Consider the following 12250-nt stretch of genomic DNA (forward strand, 5'->3'; position numbering starts at 1 on the left):
CCTAAAAAATCAGTGACAACAATCTCGCTGGATCTGATAACCTTATATCTCAGCTGCTGTCCTTTTTCCATGTCTAAACACTTGATGTTATCCTGTTAGTATTCATTAAAATTCAAATGCTTGCTAGATCAATTTCTGTCACTGAAGTCCGAGAATTACTTCAAATCATTCCTGAGAACTGGATATCTGAGTACTATACTCATCTTATCAGTCTACCAAAAATTGAATAATTCCAATCGTTCTTTATGCAAAAGAATATTTAGCTCCTCCGTCACGGGGTTATAACATCTGTATCTACCTCAGACAAATAGTTGCAAATAGTCGTTGGCACCAAACTTGCACCAATTTAACTGACCATTTCGAAACATACATGAACACCTAAGTGCCCAGCTTTCACTAACCAAGTAAATTCTCATACTGATGAATCCATGTTGTAACTTAGTAGGCTCATGACATCTGTCAATAGAATCGAGTATCTTTTTAAGGTTATCAAACTGACACCAAACTATATTTTTAACGTAACTATTGCAATGATCTCTAGACTGAGTAAATTTTTCCATCCATTCCTGAAGTACAAAAGACTTCCAGAATATCAATGGAAATATACTCTCCCATGTCTATCATTGATCACAGTTCACGTCTCCTAGTATAAGTCATCACAGTGCCCTGATAAAATTCTTCTTTGCTTGACAATCCATCGATCGAATTCCAATTCTTACAGGAAAATTTACCTAAGTAAACTCATAACTTAGAATTTCCTGTTCATCTCGTAATCAAGATCCTGATCACTAAAATACCTCTGATAGAATCAGACAATACTGGTAAAACCTCCTGGTTCTCCCCCAGTATCACGTGCGAGAACTACCCGTCCAGAATATTCACTTGTCAAGGAATCCTTTCCAAGACTATTCTGTCCACGGAAACGAAAGTCTGTATCTCTGATGAAGTCAGACGATAACTCAAATCCCTTGGAACTAATCCAGAACCAAGTATAACTCCAGAAGACTCAAATAAATCCTGAATATTCTCCTGATAGTTATACCCATTGCTATGACTATACAAACAACGAGACTAAGTTAAGTCTTCCTATAATGCCAAACTGGAACAAAAGAATCCTTTCAGAGTACACCGGCATAAGGTCGCACTTACTATACCATCTCGAAACCCGACAGTCAAGAGCACCCTGGCATAACTCATCCCTGAGTCTCTGATATTATGCAATCATTCCTTTCTGGACCAAAATCATTGGTCAAGGAAAATTCTCTATAGAGGCACAACTCAAATCCCGAGTCTGCAAGCATCTGATAATTAAATCCTGTTGAATATCAATTCAACTAATCTCCTGGATTAAATCCCGATATCACAAATCAAGATCAAAAACTTATCTACTCAGAACAATTACTTGTCAAGGAAAAATCCATTCCAAGACTGTTCTGACAACGGAACATCTGTATCTCAAACAGAGGATAACTAAACCTTGATACCATACCTGGTATCTGTCCTATCCAAAGTCATACCCTGCTGTGACAGTGCCAAATTTCCAGACTGAGTATCCTTCCCTATATAGTCCCTGGAGCACCAAGGCCTCCAAACAATCTCCGAAGTATAGAAACTTCTAGAGGAATAACCGACTAAGGGTGGCGCCCCCTCATGTCTAGTACTGGTCACAATCCACAACTCTTGGTATTAGTTAATCTGTCATCCTGATGAAAATCCATCATCACTAGGTAACAACCTAAAAGGATCAAAGTAGCCAACTGTTCTAAGAAAATACGTCTAGAACAAACATTCATGCGTCTTGATGAGTCACATCATCCCTGGCAAACACTTGGCTTAATAGAATATTCTAGGTAAAACATCTAGAACTATTCATTGAATACATGCAAAATCCCAAGTACTCATTAAAACAATGATCAGTCTTTTATTCAAAATAACCAAGTTAATCTCAAAGATTACAACACTTGAACCACAAATCCAGGTTCTAATATAATCTTTATTACAATCCCATGTAATACATAACTTAATAAAAAGATTACACTGAAAGATGTACAATACAACAATAACTGAGTACATCAAATACTGAAATCTTTAATAAATCTGATTACAACTGAAATACTGTTTACAACCAAATACAGTATTTAAATTCATGCGGAAGTCTTTCATTCCGTCTACTGATCTTGAACGTGAAGTTTCCCGTCTGCTACTCATGCCAGCAGAACTTCTACCTCACAAGATCTCAAAGAATAAAATCTTGCTAATCTACCGGATCCTTCCAATATTGTTGGGTTCCTTATCTGGTAGATGAGACAAGATTTTCCCGTCAATCTCTCCAACTACTAGTGAAGAGTCTTCCGGGGTGGCTTCCTTGGTCGAGTTAGAATGGATGACTATATGTCACACATTCCGTTCAACCTGGAGAAGTGCCTGGCGTTGAAAACTGAATCTTCTCTTCCAGCTCCATCCTGCTGGGATCCACATAATACGATCCTCCGCTGCCAACCTTGGCAATGACGATCTTGGAAAAGCCTAGACATCCTGCTATTCCAATTTCTGATACTGCTATCGTTATTGAATCCAACTTGTAATCCTACAAAGGATAACCCAAAATCATTACTATGCCCCAAAGAATCTTATTGCATGCTCTGATACCATAAATGTAGTGACCCGCACTGTGATCACCTACTAATCAGAACTTAAGCATGCAATTAATTAATAAAATAATCTTAATCAGAGAAACTGCGGAATTAAAGTAAGTCAAATACCAGGTAAGCAAAACCTAGTGGTCAACCCCGCTATCCAGCCTTGGTCACCACCTAACCTCCCTGTCTCCGGGAGAACTACCTGCATCTGCCCCATGGAATAGAGCATCCAGCCAACAGAAAATAACTGAAAGTGAGCCTAACATGCTCAGTATGAGAGTATGAGTATACGATGTTATGTGTGCATGTATGCAAGTGAACTGGGTACCAAGACTCTCAGGTCAAGAAACAAGCTCATAGACCGGGCCCAGGGTATATAGCACGCTGCGCCGTTGCATCAGGAGGTGGCTCATATACCCAGTGGATAATGGTGACCTGATACTAGTACATGTGTCCAACCATAAAGGTGACCTGACACAAGACTTACGTATCCAACCATCCACAAACTCGTAGGGTGAGCGCCCTACTACAGGATATCTCTAAGGTAAAAGCTCAATATGCTCATGTATGCAACATACAGTCATGACATGCTGTATATAATGGCATATAAAACATGCAATCACATAATCCATGAAAACACATAATACATGCATACTCAATCTGGATATCTCGAATAATACTTCCGTACCTTTCTAAGGCAGATCCTAGAAGCTCCCCCTCTAGGTCCAAGCCTACCATGCAGCACTACAGCATAAATAACCATGCATTACCTAGCATGCCAAACATCACCTACTAGGCTCTAAAAGCCTTAATTAAACTATAGCCTACTCCCTATTTACTATAGGGAACCAAAGCCATACCTTCGTCCGTCGTCAGCCCGCTGATGTCGCATGCCCCAGAGCCTGGGCATAGCCTAGCTACGACTCCTAGACGCCTTGCCAGAGCTCCGCCGCCTGGCTGCTACTGCGGACACTGTCCGCTATAAAATAAACTATTTCCTACTCCAACTCTTAAAGAAAGAGCCCCGAAGCCCTTAAATAGAGCGATTACCAGGAGAGGAGAGGGAAAATTGCACTTAAAAATGAGGGATTCGGACCCCTATTTATAGGCCATGATCGGAAGCTCCGATCTCCTGATCGGAAGCTCAGATCGGTGCATGTTTGCCACATTTTGGACGGCCGAGATCGGAAGCTCCGATCGCAGGATCGGAAGCTCCAATCTCCTGCATCTTGCCACGTGTTTCAATATCCTTGACACCTGTTTCTGGTTGAGATCGGAAGCTCGGTTCTCGGATCAGAAGCTCCTATCTCGGATCGGAAGCTCCTATCTCGGATCGGAAGCTCCGATCTGCCCGGTAGCTCTGAACTGTTTCTCATGCTTCCGAACTGGTTTTGGTCCTCCGGAACCCCCGGGACCTACCCCACCATTTTCGGACGTTCCGGATCTGATTTTCCACTTATTTTAACCAAATAAGGACTCCTTAAACATTTTTTGACACTTTTAAAATTATATATCATTTTCTAACATGTTTAAAATCACTTAATCTTGTAAAATGGAACCGTGCTACTACACAAGATATCTGGATTGGAGTCTACCCTTTGACAGACTCATCAATACCAAGATGGGGGAGCTAGACCATACTCCAAAACCATTGAAGCCATCCACCAAGGAGCCCACCCTACTCTTGAACTTAAACCACTCCTTTATCACTTGAAATATTTGTATTTATTAAAGAACGATAAACTGTCAGTAATCTGTTCATATTCTTTGATAGGTTGTGAGGAGGAAAAATTGCTGAGGGTGATTAGAGAACACATAAGAGCCATAGGATGGAACTTGGCTGACATCAAGGGGATTAGTCCAACCATGAGCATGCACAAAATATTGATGGAGGCGGAGCACAAGACATCCACTCAACCATAGAGGCGACTCAACCGGGCTATGCAAGAGGTAGTGAAAATGGAGGTGATAAAACTCCTTGATGCAGGTATTATATATCCTATATCTGATAGTGAATGAGTGAGTCCAATTCAAGTAGTGCCTAAAAAGGGAGGGATGACTGTCATTGAAAATGAAAATAATGAATTGATTCCTACTAAAACTGTTACGGGGTGGCGGGTTTGTATTGACTATAGAAAATTGAATGATGTCACTCATAAGGATCACTTTCTCCTTCCCTTTATTGATCAGATGGTTGAGAGACTTGTAGGGCATGCGCTTTATTGTTTTTTAGACGGTTATTCCGGATATATGCAAATTCATATAGCACCTGATGACCAACATAAAACCACTTTTACTTGTCCTTATGGTAATTTTGCATATAAACGGATGTCGTTTGGTCTTTGTAATGCGCTTGCCACTTTTCAGCGGTGTATGATGGCAATTTTTCATGACATGGTTGAAAAATTTATTGAAGTGTTTATGGATAATTTTTCTGTGGTTGGGTCATCTTTTGATGCATGTTTAGGTAATTTGAAAAAGGTTTTGCAGAGGTGTGAGGAGAGTAATCTTGTGCTGAATTAGGAAAAATGCCACTTCATGGCAAGGGAAGGCATTGTGTTAGGACATAAGGTGTCCAAGGTAGGTGTGGAGGTGGACCTGGCAAAATTGGAAGTAATTGAAAAACTTCCACCTCCCACGAATTTGAAAGGAATTAGAAGTTTCTTGGGCATGCGGCTTTTTATAGGAGATTTATTAAATATTTTTCTTCTATTGCTAAACCCCTCACTAATTTGTTGATAAAAGAGGTGCCTTTTAATTTTTCTGCTGAGTGCTTACAGGCTTTTCAGATTTTGAAGAAGAAATTGACAACTGCACCTGTGATAGTCGCGCCTGACTAGATTCTTCCGTTTGAGTTGATGTGTGATGCTAGTGACACTGCGTTGGGAGCCGCGCTTGGACAAAAGAGGGACAAAGTTCTTCATGTGATTTACTGCGCCAGTATCACCCTGTCAGCCACCCAACTGAATTATGAAACTACTGAAAAAGAACTTTTTGCGGTCGTGTTTGCCATGGACAAATTCAGATCATATTTGGTGGGAAGCAAAGTCATCATTCACACGGATCATTCGGCGCTGAAATACTTGATGAGCAAGAAGGATGTTAAACCCACGTTAATTCGTTGGGTATTATTGTTGCAAGAATTTGACTTGAAAATTATTGACAGAAAGGGCTCAAAAAATCAAGTAGCAGATCACCTTTCCCGTTTGGAAAATCAAGGAGCTGAAACGCAAGTAATTCATGATGATTTTCCAAACGAACAACTGTTTGAGGTAACAAATTTACCATGGTATGCAGATATCGTAAATTACCTCTCAAGTAAGTTTCTTCCCTCGTATTTAACTTATCAACAGAAAAATAAATTTCTCGAAGTTGAAATATTTTTTGTGGGAAGATCCTTTTTTGTTTAATATCTGTGCAGATGGTATTATTCGTAGGTGTATTCCAGCGGAAGAGGTAAGTTCTATACTCTCACATTGTCACACAGGTCTGACTGGAGGTCACTTTGGCGTTGGTCGGACCGCTGCTAAAGTACTTCAGTCCAGATTTTATTGGCCTTTGCTGTTTAAGGATGCATATGCCTATGTGATTGCTTGTGATCCTTGTCAAAAATTTGGTAATATTTCTAGGCAACATGAGATGCCCTTAAATAATATTCTGATTTGTGAGGTTTTTGATGTATGGGGTATTGATTTCATGGGACCGTTTCCTGCGTCTGAGGGGAACAAATATATTTTAGTTGCGGTCGATTATGTGTCTAAATGGGTTGAAGCACTTGTATGTAGAACAAATGACTCTAGGGTGGTTGTGAAATTTTTAAAAAAATTCATTTTTGCTAGATATGGTACACCTAGAGCCATAATTAGTAATGGAGGAACTCAATTTTGTAATCATCAATTTGACACATTGTTGACTAAATATGGGGTCACTCAGAAGGTGGCAACACCTTATCATCCTCAAACTAGTGGGCAAATTGAAATATCTAATAGGGAATTGAAGAGAATTTTAGAGAAAACTGTGAATTCAAACAGGAAAGAGTGGTCGAATAAATTGGATGATGCGTTATGGGCTTATCATACTGCTTTTAAAACACCTATAAGAAATTCTTCCTTTAAGTTGTTATATGGTAAAGTGTGTCATCTTCCTGTTGAACGTGAGCACAAAGCACTATGGGCTACTAAATTTCTAAATTTTAATATGCAGGCTACAGGCAAAGAGCGTTTGTTGCAATTGAATGAGCTTGAGGATCTTAGGTTGAATGCCTATGAGAATGCCAGGATTTACAAAGAAAAAACCAAGAAATGGCATGATCAACGCATCGTCTCACGTGAGTTCGAGGTAGGCCAAACTGTTTTATTATATAACTCACGTTTGAAGCTCATGCCAGGAAAACTGCATTCGAGATGGTCAGGACCGTTCACTATCAAGCATGTGATGTCGTATGGTATGCTGGAAATTTATAGTCCTCCCACAAGAGCATTCAAAGTTAACAGGCAAAGGATAAAAGTTTATCGCGGTGGTATAATGGATCAAACACAGACCACCGTTGACTTGCATGACCCAAAAAATTAAAAAGGGAGGTACAGTCGGGCTATAGACTATAAATTTAGCGCTGACTGGGAGGCAACCCAGTATTTTTTTCCATATTCTATTTTGTCACTCTGACCCAGATAGACTTTTGGTCTCGCTCGAGCGAGCGTGTTTTAATCGCGTTATATCTGATTTTTCTCCTTTTCTCCCTCACTTATTTCTTTCCCCCCTCCAAACCCTAAGCTCTAAATTCCTGAATTTTTCGCTCACAATAGACTATATCCCAAATTTGCAGGCCAAGGAATTTTCGGGGCTTCTCACTACCATCCTCCTAAATCTCCTTCACCGTACATCCCTACCGCCGATTCACCATCAGCCGCCGTTCATCAGCAGCCGCAGCCGTCCCATCTGCTCGAACAAATTCCAACAGTTGAGAAATCTGCACAGGATACACACGAGCTCGCCAAGCACTCTCCTTCCGTTCCAGTCTTCCATCTCCGCCGGTCCTCCATCCGCATCCGGCCATCCACCTGCGTTCATCTTAATCTTCACGGCCGGTCATCTTCTCCGCCGATACCTCCCTTGCCGTCCACCTGTGCTGCACGCTGCCGAGCCATCTCCGCCACAGGATACACACAAGCTCGCCGGACATCCATCTGCTCTCGCTCCAGAGTCCGTTTGCCACTTTCAAATTAGTCTTGCCGGATTTTCATTTATCACAATTCCATGGGGCCTAAACGAGCAATGTTTGATGGTGCATCCTCTTCCCAACGAGCTCCGGCTTCTTCGTCTTCATCGGGCATCGCCGAAAAATTTGTCAATGCTACAGCCAAAGAAAGGTACGACAAGGCTAAACTCAATCGCACCCCTATTCTTGATAGGGGTGTTGAATTAACTCATCCTGATAGTGGCGTATCAATTGATATATTGCATAGGAAATGGAGATTTTTCTGTCAACAAGCAAAGGCGGAGGTTGTGCCTTTAGTGCGAGAGTTTTATGCAAATGCTGCTGAGAAAGAGGATGGTAAAGCGTATGTTCGGTGTAAACTAGTTTCTTTTTTAAAGGAATTTTATTTCTTGAAATTTCAGCCATTATATTAATTAATATTATTAGATTTTTCTTTCTAGACAAGTTCAAATATTTGGTAAATATCTTGTGTATATCTCGTATATGTTAAGATATATATTTGCCATGCTTAAATATTTTCTTGATAATGTAGTTATTAGATATAATATTACTCGATATTATCAAGATTTGATTTGCAAGATTTGATAGAGTTTTATTCCTACTAAAACATGTTTCCTTATTTATGTAGGACTCTATCTAAGAAAACCTTCAAGACTTGGATGCTTATCTATAAAAGGAGGTTTTCACGCACAAGAGAGATAAGGCTTCAGACGTATAATTCTTTGTGCAATCTCTGAATAATTCTGTTGAAGAATTTGAAGAATTCTGAAGCAAGGTTTGCAACCATCGTTGTTGCATGTCCCCGTGCTGCCGTTCGTGTTGAAGACATCAGAGACAACACTGTGGAAACAGTGTTGTTGAAGATCTTTATGTGTTTCTTCAATTTAGGCTACGGGATTTGCATCTGTTATATTACTCTGATTTGTTTAGGATGCAAGTTTGAGTTCTCAACTTGTTGAGAAATTTAGGATTTATTGACTTTTCGTAAAATCACTAGGATTACTTTGTAAGACTGATCTTACGTTTACTAGTGATATTTAGCCATAAGGCACCCACACTAGTTTTTATACTCATGCAAAATTATTTACTTGTGTTTTATTTATGCTTTAAATTTCCGTTGCATTGTGTTGTCTTTGGTGTTGCAACACGAAGCACAACACTACCTATTTTACATAACAAACCACGTACACTGTTTGTTTCACGTGGCATCAAAGCCACCACTTTACTTTACTAAGTGAGTTTTTGGTTTGTGTTACAAGTTAGTTATGGATACTCCGTACACAAGTGCAATTCATCCACCTATTTTGGATGGGACAAATTATTTCCCTTGGAAATTTAAGATGAGCATGTATATTCAATCCATTGATTCCAGGGCTTGGCAATGTGTTCTTGATGGTTGGACACCACCTGTGAGAGATGATGATGTACCCGGGCCAAAGCCAAGAGCACAATGGACAGCCGATGAAAATACTGCGGCTATTTATAATGCAAAAGCTCTTAATGCTATGTTTACTTCTGTTGATATGAAAATGTTTAATCTAATTGGTACTTGTACTTGTGCAAGGGATGCTTGGGAGAAACTTCAAACTCATTGTGAAGGGTCGGCAAGTGTCAAGAAGACAAGGATGTGTCTCCTAACTTCAAAATTTGAGAAATTGTGAATGGAGGAATCAGAGACTATCATGGAATATAATGGAAGATTGAAGAGCCTTGCAAACGAAGCATCTGTTCTTGGTGATCCTATTTCGAACAAGAGACTTGTGTCCAAAGTGCTTCGTTCTGTCATGATTTCACACCAAATTTTGTGCTATAGATGAATCCAAAGATACATCTATAATGGGGTTGGGTGAGTTGACAAGTTCTCTTCGCACATATGAGATGGAGATGGAAGCCGAAGATGACTCCAAAGGTAAGTCTATTGCGTTTCAAGTATTTAATGATGTTTACAATGATTTTTCTGAAGTTCAACAGGAAGTAAAGTAATCTGAACTTGAAGAAAATTTGATTGCCTTGATCTCAAAGAAATTCACTGATTATCTCAAGGTAATGAAAAAAAAGAAAGATGTGAAAAGTGCACAACCTTCGAAATTTCCTGAACTGTCTATTTCAGAGAAGCCTCAAAAGCCAACTAATACTCGAGGACCTCGCCAAAGGTATGAAGGTATGATTCAGTCCTCAAGTAAAATTTTTTATAATGTTCAATGCAGGGAATGTAAGGGATATGGACACTATGCATATGAGTGTGCCAATCGCCTTCGTAAAGTATGAATGTTTCTCTGAGTGATGATCATTCTGAAGAAGAACAAGAAAAGGTTGAACAGGCAGATCTCATATCTTTTACTGCTTTGCTGGAAAGTAAGAAAAATTTTCAGATTAATCAACTCGGTGTTGGCTCCGGTGTTGCAACACCTGGACGCAACACAGTTCAAAAATATGTTTGCTTTGTTGCTTCTAACCTTGATAATTCCAGTGATCATGAAGAACATATAGCTGACGCTTACACTCTGGAGGGTATACAGAAACTCTATGAGGAGTTGTATTATGATTGGATCAAGAGAAATCAGTTGAACACAACTCTCACCAAAGAGAATACTGAATTAAAAGCTGTTGTGGCTGGAAGTCATCATGAGCAAGAAAGATCTGGAATTAGGGTTGTTGAATTCAGAACTTGAAAAGGCAAAAACAACTCTTGCTGGATTTAATTCAAGTTCAATTAAACTTGATACTCTGTTGTCTATGGGTAAGAATGACAAGTTTGGACTTGGTTTTAAAGAAAGTGTTTTTGAAACTGGTGAATCTTCCAAAACACCAGTGTTTGTGAAGGAAGGGAGTGATTCCTTGAACCATCCTTCAACTGCATCTAAAGGTAAGAAACCTATTGTGGAGAAAATTTCTCCTGTTCCAAAGCCAAAACAATGGAAGCGTCCTTTTGTGTGTCATTATTGTCTCAAACCTGGTCACATTAGGCCTTTCTATCGTAAGCTTAAGAATGACTATATTTTGTGGGAATCTAAGAAAGTGTTGCCCCCCGTGTTGCACAAAACCAAGCGCAACACTTGCAGAAAAAGGCCCACTGTGAAGAAAGTATGGACACAAAAATTTGATGTTAAAAGTTTTGTTATTTATACTTTCTTGAAAGCTAACACTACAGGTAATTGGTACTTTGATAGTGGAAGCTCTCGGCACATGACAGGTTTGAAAGATCACCAACGATTAGTAACAATAGATTGAGTTTTTTAATCACTAAAACATAATGTTTGAGATATGTTAATGCATTAAAAACATTAATCTCACCACTCGAAATTTATATGCATTTAAGACGTAACAATTTATTCTATTGTTTTAATCACTGCAGAGATACCTGGAATCACATTTATGTTTGACAATTTCAACTGGTGTTTCCCAAATATGGTATAATCGATCGAATATATCTTACAATGTGTGCAAATGACTAGTTTTATTTTTAAACAAAAATGTGTAAACACATTTTGGTTTTTTTTGGACAAGTACTTTGAAAACGTTTTTAGTGTTTTATAAGTAAAAATAACTTAAAGTATATGTTTGAACACGATTTTTGTAAAATACTTTTTAAAAATATTTTTAAAAAACATTTTTAGTATTTTATAAGGTTGTGTTTAATTTGAATGATTGATTGTGCAAGGATAAATTATTGTATGATTATTAAGCTAATTTGTAGGATATAGAGTAGTTATAGATAATTAATAGGGACAATTCCCAATTTGATCCCTCGTTTAGGTCTCCTTCCTAATTTGGTCATCCGTTTTTTTATTGACCCAATTTGGTCCTCCGATTTTTACCGTATTACTGAAATTGGTCCATCCGTCCAATTAAGCGTTAAATCTAACGGGGATGACCGGCTTATGATGGGCATGTTTGTGTTGCATATTTTATTATCATTTTATTGTCGTTTGTGCGTGCATTCATTTGTTTTAATTAAGTTTTTGTTGGTTTTTTCATACATCGTGTCTACATTACACTCTCCCATGTTTATTTTATAGGACGTAGCGTTTTGTCGAGGAAAAGATGGAAAAGCTATTGCGCGAGAATGAATTACGGAGCAGCAATGATCAGAAAATCATATTTAATTTTATATAAGTCCAAATCCAATCTTTACCGTCCAGAATAAAGTTCAAGATGTTTTAAAGCAGCTTTCCAAATTTCAGCTCAATCCGACGGCTAGATCTCCGAATATGAATTTTGCAAAATCGCTGCTCGCTGGGAGAAAAGTTGCTCGCTCGATCCGCAACATGTTGCGGATCGAGCGGCCAAAAAATATGAAAACAGTAGGTTCGGAAAAGTTGCTCGCTCGATCCGCAACATCTTGCCGATCGAGCGAGATGTGCTGTTCGGAAATATATTTGTAATTTAGGAA

The sequence above is a fragment of the Henckelia pumila genome, chromosome 2 (genome assembly GCF_033568475.1).
Source record: "Henckelia pumila isolate YLH828 chromosome 2, ASM3356847v2, whole genome shotgun sequence".
NCBI classification, from domain to species: domain Eukaryota; kingdom Viridiplantae; phylum Streptophyta; class Magnoliopsida; order Lamiales; family Gesneriaceae; genus Henckelia; species Henckelia pumila.